The sequence below is a fragment of the Triticum aestivum genome, chromosome 7D (genome assembly GCF_018294505.1).
Source record: "Triticum aestivum cultivar Chinese Spring chromosome 7D, IWGSC CS RefSeq v2.1, whole genome shotgun sequence".
In the NCBI taxonomy this organism is placed as follows: Eukaryota; Viridiplantae; Streptophyta; class Magnoliopsida; order Poales; family Poaceae; genus Triticum; species Triticum aestivum.
Window position 1 is genome coordinate 511,020,207 of NC_057814.1, and position 13,662 is coordinate 511,033,868.

Consider the following 13,662-nt stretch of genomic DNA (forward strand, 5'->3'; position numbering starts at 1 on the left):
TAAGAATTCAAAACTGTTCATGTTCTTCAAAAAATATTCTCATTTTTCGAAATTTATTAAAAAATAAAAAAATGCTTGGGAATTAAAAAAATCACGTTTTTGAAAATTGTTTGGGATTTTTTTAGAAAATTCAACAAATATTTGCGTTTTTAGAAAATGTTCACGAATTTCAAAAATTTGTTCAGAATTTTAAAAAATGTTTAGCCTTCTAGAAATTTATTTATAAAATTTTGAAAAATCTTCTTCTCGAAAAATATTCAGGATTTTTCAAAAAAAGTTCTCTACAGTGCCAAAGCCTGCCTCTACTGGTTTTTTAAATGAAAACCAGTCGCTATAGGAGGCGAGCGCTGTACGAGTGGGCTGGTACATGTAAGAGCACTGTACTGAGGCCTGCATAATCGGCCCAGCCCAATCAACCGGAGGTCGACGTTTTTGGTCTGTGACTGCGATGCGTGGATGCCCTAGGTCTTCTCCTTCCGTCCTCCCCAACATTGCCGGCCGCCGCCGCCCTTCCCCATCCACTTCCGCCGGCGAGGAAAGCAACTCGCCTGACAATGCATGGCAAGCGTGACCGCCTCATCGGCGACCGTTGTCTTTCCGTCCTCACAGATGAGAAGCAGGATATATGCGATCTGCTGGGTTACATCCATGATTTCTACAGGGAGGCGCTCGATCGGCTTCCGTTGGGGGAGATTCCCTCGCTGGCCCCGCGCCTCCTCAAGGCCGGCATGCCCATCGGCTTCCTCGACCCAGTCTCCAACATCATCGCCAACACCATCGCCTACACGCCTGGATCCGACAAGGAGGAGGAGGAGGATGAGGCGCCGTCGTCGGAGTGGATCCTCTCCAAGATCATCACCGACACTAACGACATATCCGCCTTCGAACTACCGCTTTCCCGGCACAAGTCCATGACCCTCGCGCGGCTGTCGCTGGACGGTCTTGTCAGCCTCCTCACCTCCCACTACCGCTACCTCGTCAGCAGGGAAGCCATGAGCTACTTGCTCCTGGCCAGGGCCGATCTTCTCACCGCTGTGCGCCTCATCGAGCGTGATCGTAACAAGAGGTGCAACTCCTTCAGTATTACCTCCCCTACAGCCAAGGTCGCCCTGGAATGTGCCGCTGTGTCTGCCAGGCATCCTGAACAGACGTCCTGGTGAAAGCGTCGCTGACTATGGCCTCTCGCCTGGCCGATGTCACCGCGGTTCTTGCTGGACAAGGCCCTCTCTCGCCTGCAACTATCAGGAGCATCGCCAAGCTGCTCAGGAGAGGGCCTACGATTATGGATGATCTCACCAACCTATCACTGGATCATCTTTGTGGTAAGAAGAAGAATAAGAAGAGAAAGAGAAGCGAGCAGACAGCAGAAACCATAGAGGGGAGCAGGGCACATAAAAAGCTTGGTCCTCAGTTGACATTCAGATACACACTGGCTCTGAAGCTTTTGCTCCTCGGCAAGATCCATGGGCACTACTTGCAGGCACTTGCCAAGCTGCCTCGGGATGGCTTGCGCAAGCTTCACCACTGCAGCCTCCTCAGGGGTGGATATTGCTATGGCCCCAAGGATCCTGTCTCCAACATTATCCTCAACACCATCTGGTATGGCTCCATGTTTCCCACGCCCCAAAAGTTTCAGCTACAGTTTAAGGTGGATATGATATGCACAGACATGCTTGCACGCATTGAGTGCTGTTCTCTTTACGGCCTTGTTACCTTCCTTCGCACCCGTCTCCTCTCTATCTCGGAGCATGATGCAATCTGGTATCTGTTCAGGAGCGATGCTGATGTCCACAAGGCCATCCGTGAGGCAATGAAGCATGATCATTCTGTGTCTGGCAGTTACCAGGACGCCTATAGGCAAGCAGCGGTTGTTTCATGGCATGATGACCCTGATGCGCTGGTGAAATTTGCCATGTCTTCCTTGAACATGGAGTCCGCCCAGTTGTTAACTATATTGCAGGGCACACTCACCAACGGCAGAGTTGAATGCCTCACCATGGCTCTGCCACATCAATATCCACCTACCAAGTCTGAGGAGCAGGCTCAGCAAGTGACCCAGGCGACCTCAAACTCACATGTCTTGAGCAAAAACCAGAAAAGGTTCATTTCAGAGTTCCAGAAAAAATTCAGGCGCGACCAAAACTTCTTTGTCAGAAAGGTCAAGGCGGCATTGAGCGACTACTCCCAGCAAAAAGGGGTTGGTACATTTGCTTCTGTTTTCTGTTTTCTTCCTTCTGAATTCTAATTTGCACCAATTACTTTCAGTTGGTCAAAACCTTTTTTCACATATTGACTGCCCTCTTCTGCATTGTTACTTATAGGTGCACTATAAACTTCATATCATTTGCGGTGTGAATCCTAGTGTACCGGGCGGATCAAGTGTTGCTCTTTTTAAGAAGAGGTTCCCATTTGAGTACTTCCATATCAACTTCTTGGCAACAGCCAAGGGACCAAATTCTGCTGTTGCAGCTCCAGAACTGTTCTTCGCTCAATGTAGCAATAGTGTCGAAGAGAGGCGGAAGAGACCTTCCTGGTGCTCCCCTGTATCAGATTCTCGCATAGATAATGGTATGCTCTCAGCTCTCTGTTCATGCACACACTGGTATTTGGTGGCAATTTGAATGTGTCATTCACTCATTCTTGCCTGTATATTTAACAATTGTAAGACATAAGTTGGGCGAATCAGTTATGTTTGCACTACTAGCTGTATATCATTACTGCCATACAAATTGGACGTAGTTTTTTTTTCTCCTATCACAAAGCTTGATTAGTAGGCGCAATCAAGCCCCTTGTATAAATGAATTAAATGTTGTTTTCTAAAAACTGGAAGGAAAAATTTATCACAGCCGAATAGCCAAAATGCGTCGGCGAAATTTCTTGACATTTCTGTTAATCCTTTTATATGAAGCCGCGCTATGAGAAAAAAACAGTACACTTCGCTGGCAAATTGGCAATGCAACCATGTCGTCGTTGTACTCTCATTTGCAGCAATGGACGGGTGCGGCCATGATTAATTATGCGCCAGCGCTGGCCCCTTGCGCATGATGATGGTGGAGAACTAAGCTATAGTAGACGGACATACTCGCCATGCACGTGCACTAGCGTCAGCACTGACCATCTTGTGGTTTGGACCTCGAACAATAATATGTTCTCTAGTTCTCCTTATTAGTTCCCAGGGAAAGAAATCAGTGTTCGAGAGAGCACTACTGACGGTTTGAAGAAAGCACAGTTGCCTATGTATCAGCAGTGTTGATGTATGGCTCCTTTAACTTCCATATTATTACAGAAGATGGCTCTTGGTTTGAACTCCCCTTGGCAATTTATGATCCAAGGCTTTAGATTGATGACCAACTCAATCTGATGGCTGTTATTTTAAAGATGACGTCGCTTAATATGGATGCTGCATTAGAATAATAAAGAAAGATAGGGCTTAGAAGACCTGGCCAAATAGAATTGCATTTTCCTTTTTTGTTTCCCTCTACACATAGGAATTGTCATGGTTTATCTGCACATTATTTGAGATGTAATATTGCTTTGTTTAAGTACTCCCTCTGTTTCTCTTTACTCTGCGTATAAAATTTGTTTTTAGTCAAGCTACACAAAGTTTGACCAAATTTATATAAAAAAATATGAACATCTACAATACTAAAACTATATAGTATGAAAATACATTTCATGGTGCATATGATAATATTGATTTCTTAGTGTGAATGTTGATATTTTTTAATATAAAGTTAGTCAAACTTTACAAAGCTTGACTTTGACCAAATTTTATATGCAAACTAAAAAGAAACGGAGGGAGTATATGATAAGTATTTTTTTTAAGACGCATAATGATATGAAGTAACTTCCAGATAATTAGAACATTGATAATTTACAGTAATGTTCTAATATGATTGTAAGAGATACCATCGAAGTATTCAAACTCTAGTTGAGTTGTTAGTTTGTTAGTTTGTCACATTGCCTTTTATATTCATATACAACTAGAAAATTAGGCATGTTTTTCTCATGTCACTAGAAGTATCAGCAAATGTATGAGTTTACAAGTTGGTAATGAGAATGATAGCAAATATATGTTATGACGTGACAGTGTGGCATTCAGTTTTCGTATACAAGTACATATCATGGAATTTGTATTATAAATGATGAAAAATGCCAAGTTAGGACATATGGTAGTATCTGGATGTGTGCTCTGTTATATGTTTTCTTAATATAATCTAATTCCTTCTTTTATTTTGATGCAAGTTCGATGCTTCTCTTGTGAGTTTAATGGGGCAAAGATTGTGCATCCATATGATGAATCATATTGTGGGCGCTACGAAGATTTCAATATTATAGCTCAGGGAAAACATGGCACTCCGAATGATCTTATTATCAGCTCCTGCCATTATCATTCTGACATGATGGCCACAATGACAGAAGATTTTATCTATTTTGATCCCAACATGGACTCAGAGTTTGCAAAGATGAATCCTATTTCTAATGTGGCTAGGGAGTTGAAAGGATTTAAGGGTAGAATCTTCTGATATGTTTCTGGCTTATATGATAGAACATAACATATTAGTGGAAAGTCAATTTGGCTCCCAGGTGCATTTGCTCCGGGGGCCAAAAAAAATTCTGTAAAAATGAAAAAAAATCAAGACAAAATTTGTTTGTGTACTTATGCCCATTTCTTTTGCCAGATTATCCCAGAATCTGACCCCTACCTAGATTCTCTCAGAATCTTTGAGCCCCATTGGGGTCAAAGAATCTAAGAGAAGCTAGAGAGGGGCAGATTCTGGGAGAATCCTGCAAAAGAACTAGGCCTTAGTCACATCCAAATGCTACCTGCAAATTTTGAGTCAAAAAGATTAAACATTTTGGCTTGTACAAAAAAACACAAATCGAACACCAAAAGTTACCCCAAAATGTCATCCCAATTTTGTTCTTTTTTTGATGGCGAAACACCGCAACTCCGTTTCGCATGAAAATTGTCATGCATGTTTGCGACACTAATACAATCATCTACAAAAAAATTCCGATTTTTTTGAAAACATTTAATAGTATTTTTTTTCTGTGTTACTGTTGGCCCGGAAGCAAATGCTCCCGGGAGCCAAAACGCCAGCCCCACATATTAGCTCTTTTATAGATGTGGATTGGAACGTGGAAACATACGAGAGAATTCCTTATTTAATACTGTTTTAAATTTTATGTCCCTATTTGACATTGAAAATACTTTTCTTCCTTGTATAGCACTGTATCTAAATTTTATGCCTTTTATAACACTTCTATCCATTTTAAGGCTTACCGTTGTTAAATGACACTTGAAAAGACATTTTTGCCCCTCAGGTGGAATGTGACCAAGTTTTTAATAGATGCTAATATTGATATTTGATGTGTTTTTTTCTTCTTATTTGATTTAACCAGAAATTTTATTTATAGAAACGGACAATTTTCCTAAGTGCAGGTTAAAAGTTTACTCATGGAAATGCATGTGCATGTACGGCATACAATGGCTGACCAATTGATTAGTGGGAAAATATACTTTCTAGTACAATACGACGGTACAGTGCGCTGCACCGGAACCTACTTGCAGGGCTCGCCTCCGTGAAGATAGAGATAGGACTCGCCGCCGTGAAGACGGAGCCGGGGCTCTTCGACGAGGCGTCCTTGAAGTGGGCGCGCGAAGACTGGGCGCACACGGAGCTAGAGCGCCAGTGCCGCGCCCTAGAGCAGTGCGACGCTCGGCGCCGTGGCCGCGACGAGGGAGGCGCCGTCGTTCTCGACGACGACAGCGACGACGACGTGCCGCCACAAGTCCGACAGGGCGACCCTGGGCAGGGGTCCAGCAGGGGCGGCCGCGTGAAGGAGGAGAAGGACGACGAGGACGACGATGGCGGCGGCGACTTCGCCGCGCTCAGCGCGTTCTTCGGCTTGTAGTTGCGGGCCTTTTTTTTAAGTATTTCACTTTGCTATGTAATAAACTATTTAGGTCGCCGAATTTTAGCCGAATTCCTTTTCAAAAATAATTTAAAACACCTTTTGGGGGCGACCCTGGGGCCGGCCGCTAGGAACCCGCCCCCACGCCGATTTAAGCGCCGGTTCGCCCTCAGGCGACGATTTTTCGAGCCGCCTGGGGGGCCAACGGCTGGAGATGCTCTTAGGAGCCGACTGTTTTATATGGCACGCCACAGGCCTCTGCCGCCACTGCATGTGCCTATGGACTAGGAGCGACTGTTTTCTATCGCGGATGCGCGCTAAAACATGATTTGCCATATGATTAGCAGACGCCTCACGGGTGTAGAATTGTATTGAATAATTGTTGATGCAATATTGTGCCAGTACAAAGGTATATATAAGAGCCAAGCCGCATCTGACCTAGCCCTATTACAAACCGACTAGGAGTCCTAATCCTATTACAAGTTGTATTCTAACATTCCCCCGCAGTGTCAACGGTAGGCTCGACGACATTGAGACTGAAACGAATGTCTTGAAACGGAGTAGTCGTCAGGCCTTTAGTAAAGATATCAGCGAATTGAGCAGAAGTAGGCACGTGGAGGACGCGAACTTGACCGAGAGCCACCTTCTCTCGAACAAAATGAATGTCGATCTCAATATGCTTGGTGCGACGGTGTTGAACCGGATTCCCTGACATGTAGACAGCTGAAATATTATCACAGTAAACAATGGTAGCTTGCTCAATAGGACGGTGCAGCTCCGACAGCAACTGGCGCAACCAAACCGTTTCAGCAACCGCATGAGCCACAGCGCGGTACTCAGCTTCAGCAGACGAGCGGGAGACCGTAACCTGCCTTTTTGAAGACCAAGAAACCAAATTGTTACCCAGAAAAACACAAAATCCGGATGTGGACCTACGAGTATCTGGACAACCAGCCCAGTCTGCATCAGAGTAAGCTGTCAAGGAGGTGGGAGAGGATTTGTTGATATGAAGACCTAAGTCTAGTGTGCCTTTGAGATATCGAAGAATACGTTTGACATGATTGTAGTGTGGAATACGAGGATCATGCATGTATAAACAAGCTTGTTGGACAGCAAAAGAAATTTCAGGACGAGTGAGAGTAAGATACTGAAGTGCACCGGTAAGACTATGATAAAGAGAAGGATCAGAGAAAGGATCACCGCCGGCAGAGAGTTTGGAACCTATATCAACAGGGGTACGAGAAGTTTGACAATCAAGCATACTAGCACGAGAAAGAAGATCCAGAGTGTACTGACGTTGAGACAAGAAAAGACCAGAGGAGTCACGGATAACAGCAATACCTAAGAAGTGGTGAAGAAGACCTAAATCTGTCATAGAGAATTCGTGGCGAAGAAGAGAGATAATATGATCTAAAAATTGTTGTGAGGAAGCTGTGAGGATAATATCATCAACATATAAAAGAAGGTAAGCAGTGTTGTTGTTGTGATGAAAGGTGAAGAGTGAAGTGTCAGAACGGGAAGGGGTAAAACCAATGGTTTGAGCATAAGTAGAAAAACGTTGGAACCAGCCACGTGGTGCTTATTTAAGACCATAAAGAGATTTTTGAAGAAGACAAACATGAATGTTCGAAGCCAAGAGGTTGTTGACAATAGACTGTTTCTTGAAGAGAGCCATGAAGGAAAGCATTTTTGACATCTAGTTGATGAATTGGCCAGGAAGAAGAGACGACGATGCTAAGGACAGTGCGAATAGTGCTGGGCTTGACAACTGGAGAGAAAGTCTCATCATAATCGATGCCGTGTTGCTGAGAGTAACCACGACATACCCATCGAGCCTTATAACGTGCAAGACTTCCATCAGAATTAAATTTATGGCGAAAAACCCATTTGCCCAAAATTATATTTGTATTGGAAGGATGAGGAACTAACTGCCACGTGTTATTCTGTAGAAGGGCATCATATTCATCTTTCATAGCTGCGGCCCAATTAGGATCTAGGAGAGCTGATTTGTAAGATTTGGGTAGAGAGAAAGGAGATAAAGATGCATGAAGATTGAGACGATCTTTTGCAGGTAAACGAAACCCTGGCACGTGTGCGCATGGTATGATCGTTAGTAGGAGCTGGAACTGGAATAGCATGAGCAGGAGGGGTGGGGGAAGATGTGGTGGAAGCAGACGCGGGGGATGGTGGTGAAGACTGCGGCTGCAGGAAGTCTGCCGCATCAGAGTGTAATGTGTTTTCTTCTGCCGGGACAGAGGTGATGACAGAAGTGGTGGTGGCAGGATCTGCTACTGTGGCTGGTTTCGCTGGATTGGTCGGCGGGTGAAAGAAGGGAAGATGATTGCGACGAGAGGGACTAGTGGATGGCGCGGGTGAGTTGAAATCTAATTGTTGACGCTCGAAAAGGGAAAAATGTTTTCAGCAAATGTTACATGACGAGACACATGAACACGACCACTAACAAGATCTAGACAACGATAACCCTTGTGCTCGTCAGAAAAACCTAGATGGACACACGGGATAGAGCGCGGGGAAAGTTTGTTAGGAGAAGTGGAGGAGGAGTTTGGAAAACAAAGACAGCCGAAGGCGCGAATGTCGGAGTAATTTGGATGAGAGAGAAATAAAGAGAAGTAAGGGGTAGTTTGTGGGTTAACTTTAGATGGACGAATATTGAGTAAATATGTGGCCGTGTGGAGTGCCTCTGCCCAGAACATCGATCGCATAGAAGATTGAATAAGCAGAGTGCGAATGGTGTCATTAAGAGTACGAAGAGAACGCTCGGCTTTGCCGTTTTGAGGGGAGGTATAAGGACAGGAGAAACGTAAGAGAATTCCATATTGTAGAAAGAAATTTTGATTTTTAAAGTTGTCAAATTCACGACCATTTTCACATTGTATGAATCTTATAGGGAGGAAAAAGTGGACCGAGACATAGCGTTGAAAGTTAAGGAATATATTATGAACGTCGGATTTGTTTTGTAAAGGAAAAGTCCAAACATAATGAGTAAAATCATCAAGAATCACGAGATAATACTTAAAACCAGATACACTTTCTATTGGTGATGTCCAGAGATCACAATGAAGTAATTCAAAAGGAAAAGTACTAGAGGATTGAGAGGAACTGAAGGGAAGGCGAACATGTTTGCCCAATTGACATGACTGACACATAGAAGAATTATGAGAATCTCTATTACAAGGTATTGACAATTCACTAAGAAGTGTGGATAACACTTTTTTATTGGGATGGCCGAGACGTTGGTGCCACAGATCAACAGAGGCCACCATAGATGTTGGAGGAGCAGCGACCGGAGCACCATGGAGAGAATATAAATCACCGGAGCTATTGAATCGAGCGATCTCGGCCTTGGTCGGGTAGTCTTCCACAGACAAACCAAAGGGGTCAAACTCAACAGAAACATGATTATCAGTGGTGGTTTGGCGAACAGAAATCAGATTTTTAATATGAGCAGGAGCTATAAGAACATCACGAAGAAGCAAAGGCTTAGTTGGGGATTGGATTTGAGCCTGACTGACACAGTAAATAGGAACAGAGGATCCATCACCGAGAGTAATGGAGGGAAAAGGCGAAGGTGTGCAACAAGAAAGCAAATTACTCGATGCAGACATATGACGAGAAGCACCAGAATCGAAAATACAATCCGTACCTGAGTTCCCTTGTGCAGCAAAGTTGTTCATGGCTTGTAGAAAAGCAGCTTGGTCCCAGCTCGGAGTCGAAGTAGAGGCCGGTGTAGTCATGGGAGCTTGCGGGTGTGGTGGCGTCGGCCGTAGGGCCGGCATCAGCGTAAAGAGAGAGGCACCATCATTGTACTGCTGCATGTAGGGGGCGATGGAGTGCCATAGGATGCATAAGGACTGGTGTTGTAGATCGGTGGCGCGTAGGCGGGAGCAGCGTGGTACGCGGCCGTCGGCTGTCGGGGCGCAAGGACGGGCGCGCTGGTGTGAGGGCGAGCACCGGCTGCCAGCCACCGGTATAGGTAGGATGGGCACCATATGGCGTAGGGGAGGACTAGGGCATAAGCCACGCCTGGACTAGCCCTGTCCATGGATCAGGAGATGGGCGCCATCCGGCCGGTGGCGGTGGTGCAGTTGAAGAAACCGGGGGCGGTGGTGGTGTCGTTGGTGGAGCCGGGGGTGGAGCAGGAGCGGGCGTCGTGCGGAACTGCGGCGGCCAAGGGTTTTTGCCCTGGTAGATAGGACTTGGACGCCAGCCGGATGGTTGAGGAGGTGCTGTTGGTGGAGGGTGTGGTGGCGGTGTCGACGCATGCGGGCGAGGAGAAGCAGTGAAGACCTGAGGACGGGAGTCCTTCGTAGTTAGGGCACGATCGGCCCATTGGAGCATCGAGCGAACCTCGGCGAAGGAGGGACGCTGTAACATCCCAAATTTTCAATTTGGAATGTTATACATTAGATCATCATTGCATATCATATTTTATTGCATTTTGGTTGATCCTAGAAATTCTACGCAACTCGAGGACCCACGGAGAGAGTTGGGGATTTCATTATTTTCATATTCGAGTTTTCTCGAATTTTGAAAAGAGGATCTTTGATTTTATTTTTTTCTCTGAAATATTTCTTTCATTAAAAATAAAAGAGAGAGGATAAAATGACTTCCTCAAAATAAAGAAATATCAGAGATTTAATATTAAAATCAAATAAGATTTTTATTCGGAGTTTTGTCGCTATTTTATTTGAATTAGGAAAAATATGCGTTTTTCAAAGTTGCCTTTTAGGCCCAAATAAATGTTCCCCTTGTCCGGCCTATTTTTAGAGGATGGGGAAAATTTATTTCGGGATTTTTGGAGTCCGTTTAGTATTTCTTTTCTTTCTTTTTCTGCACGACGAAATTATTTAAAAAAAAAGTCAACCGACTTCGGGCCGTACCCGGCCAGGAGACCTCGGGCCGGCCCCTTTATAAGCCGCCGCCCGCACCCCCCCCCGCAGCCCAACCCGCCAGCCCTGCCGCCACCCAAACCCTAACCCTAAGCCGCCGCCGCCGCCGCGCCACTGCCGCCCGCGCCGCACGCTGCCGCCGCCGCCGCACGCCGCCCCGCCGCCCGTCGCCGCCGACCACCGCCGCCCGCCGGAGTTCGAGGTAGTTTAAAAAAACCGATCGGTTTTATTTCGTAAACCCTAGTTTCGGTTTGTTTAGATCGGTTCGGTTTATTTTTTTGGTTTATTTATTTATCGGACGTTCATCCGTACGTTCGTTTTAACGAACGGTTTTCACCGTTTAGCCGCAGACAGCGAATGTTCGTTCCTTAGCCTGTTCGTCAGTTTTTCTTTTTCTCGGATTTTCCTTGATTATTTTCGATCGCGATTTCTGACCCGATTTTCGTTCTAGTATAACTTTTCGCTCGTTTATCGGAATCAGGCGATTCAAGCGCCTAGAGTTTCGTCTCGAAACCCTGTTTCTGGTTAACGAACTTAAACAACTTTTTGCTACTATAAAATTTGACTTAAGTCCAGATTAGTAAACGAAGTTTTTTTCTTTCGCCGTTTGAGTTTTGTTGCTTCGTTTGATTTGATTCTTTTTGCAAACCAGAGTTCTTAAGTTGAACTTTCTGGTTAGATCTCTTATTTGAGATTTACCCGTGCCCTTGCTTGATTGCTTATTGTATGCTTGTTTGTTGCGATAGAGTACCCGGAGTGGGAAGCGTGCTACTACGAGTCTCTAGGTTACGCGGATCATCAGCAAGGCAAGTAACACTTTGATCATACCTCTTACTACCCAGTTTTATTGCATTAGATCAATCCTCAAACAATTGCATGGTTAGGATCTGAATTAAATTGTGGGTTGGGAAGTAGCTGAGGTAGTACCTATTCACCTGTTTATTATCAAACCCTGGGAGTTACTTCTGCGTTATGCTTATATTGCTATGCTATGCTCATAGACGTGGATTGGGTTTGAGTGTATCCACGACTGAGGTGAGATTGTTAATTAACGGTTAAACTTAAGGTGGCAACTTAAATACACATCTGGGTGGATTGAGGCACCTGGGGAACCCAGTGATTGCCTGTTTTCTATTTTTTTGGAAATCCCGGGGTACCGTGTGATTCTCCTATGGACCGCCACCCAGGCTCAAAGGGATCATGAGATTATTCATACTAGAAACTTCCGTGTGCAGCCACAAGCTATTATGGGCTCTAGCATAGTTGATTAAGTCGTGTGAATTCTTACAGTGGTAGACTAGTAGATGTAGGGGATGTAGGTGGTACGGTCTACCCATCGTAAGGTGCTAACGCTTCTGAAAGACTGTGTCTCGGTCATCCGTTTCTCAAACACCATGTAGTGCGAGAAATCCAACAGAGGAGATCGAGTCTTGTGGGGAAAAGTGCACAAACCTCTGCAGAGTGTACAAACTAATCATGGTTAGCCGTTTCCCCGGTTATGGACATCTTGAGTATCTGGTTCTTGGATTATCATGTTGATCTCATCACTCTTAATATAAATTTGATTGGGTTAATGATTACTTTTAATTGGGATTGAGAGGGGGTTTACCTTCTCAATGTTTTCAACAAACCTTGTAGTTAAATAAAACTTATTCCTTTGCAGTAGGGAACAATTGGCTTTTCGCAAAACATATTAACCATACAGCCTCCACCAGCCATATATGCATGTAGTGATAGTATTATTCTGTTCATTACTCTTTTGTGTTACATTGCGAGCATATTCCATGTGCTGACCCATTTTCGGGCTGCAACATATCATGTTGCAGACTTTTCAGACGACGAGTAAGGAGCCTTAGGTCGTGGTCTTTCACTCAGTGATGCCGTTGGAGTTGATGGACTCACTTTATCTTCCAAGCCTTCCGCTGTTATCGTATTAGATGGCCTTAAGCCATATTTATTGTAATAAGTTCTCTTTTGAGACATTCGATGTAATAAGTGTGTGATTGCTACTCTGTTATAAATCCTTCAAGTACTGTGTGTGTCAGCATTACCGATCCAGGGATGACACTTATGCACAGAGATCAGACTGTTTGAGGTCTGGTCGCTACAGACGCGGACGCATCATAGGGATGAAGGAGGCCTGCTTCTCGAACCGTTCACTGAGGCCGACGAGGAGGACGTTGATGAGCTGGTGATTGTCGATCGGATCACCAAGTTCGCGGAGTTCATCCGCGATCGCCTTGAGGCGTTGGCAAGAGACGCCGACTGGTGAATCACCTTGCACCGTATTTCGAAGCTCGGTGTGGAGATTGTTGGCGCGAGCGTCGACGTTGTCTTGGAAGAGCTGACGAAGGGCCACCCATAGATCAGCGGCGGAGGCACCATCACAGTGGACGAGATTGAAGATCTCTGTGGATACTCGCATGTAGATCCATTGAATAATGGCGAGATCATCCTTGACCCATTGCGGATCATGAAGTTGAGGTAGAGAGTCGTCGGCAACGTGAGAGTGGAGATTGCATCGCCCAAGGTGGACGTCGAAGAGGTGAAGCCAATGGTAGTAGTTGTGAGCAGCAGGTTCTAGGGTTATGGGGATGTAGGGGCTAATATCGGAAATGGTGTCGGTGAAGGAGATGGAAGGGGGTATTGGTGGGAGTAAAGCTAGAGTAGAGGTAGAGGCGGAGGAGGCCGTGGCCGCAGCGACCTTGGCGGCGATGATGGCGGCGCGCCGCTCGAAGTAGCCGGGCGGCGGCGGCAGTGGCGGGGCTGGCGGGTTAGCCATACCCTAGGATCGAAAGTCTGATACCATGTAGAATTGTATTGAATAATTGTT

General features: G+C 45.2%; 1 pseudogene; it reads left to right on the forward strand.

Moving 5' to 3' along the window:
- The first annotated feature begins 471 nt into the window (after window positions 1-471).
- Window positions 472-4,618, forward strand: LOC123169078 (uncharacterized; annotated as a pseudogene).
- Window positions 4,619-13,662: the final 9,044 nt, after the last annotated feature.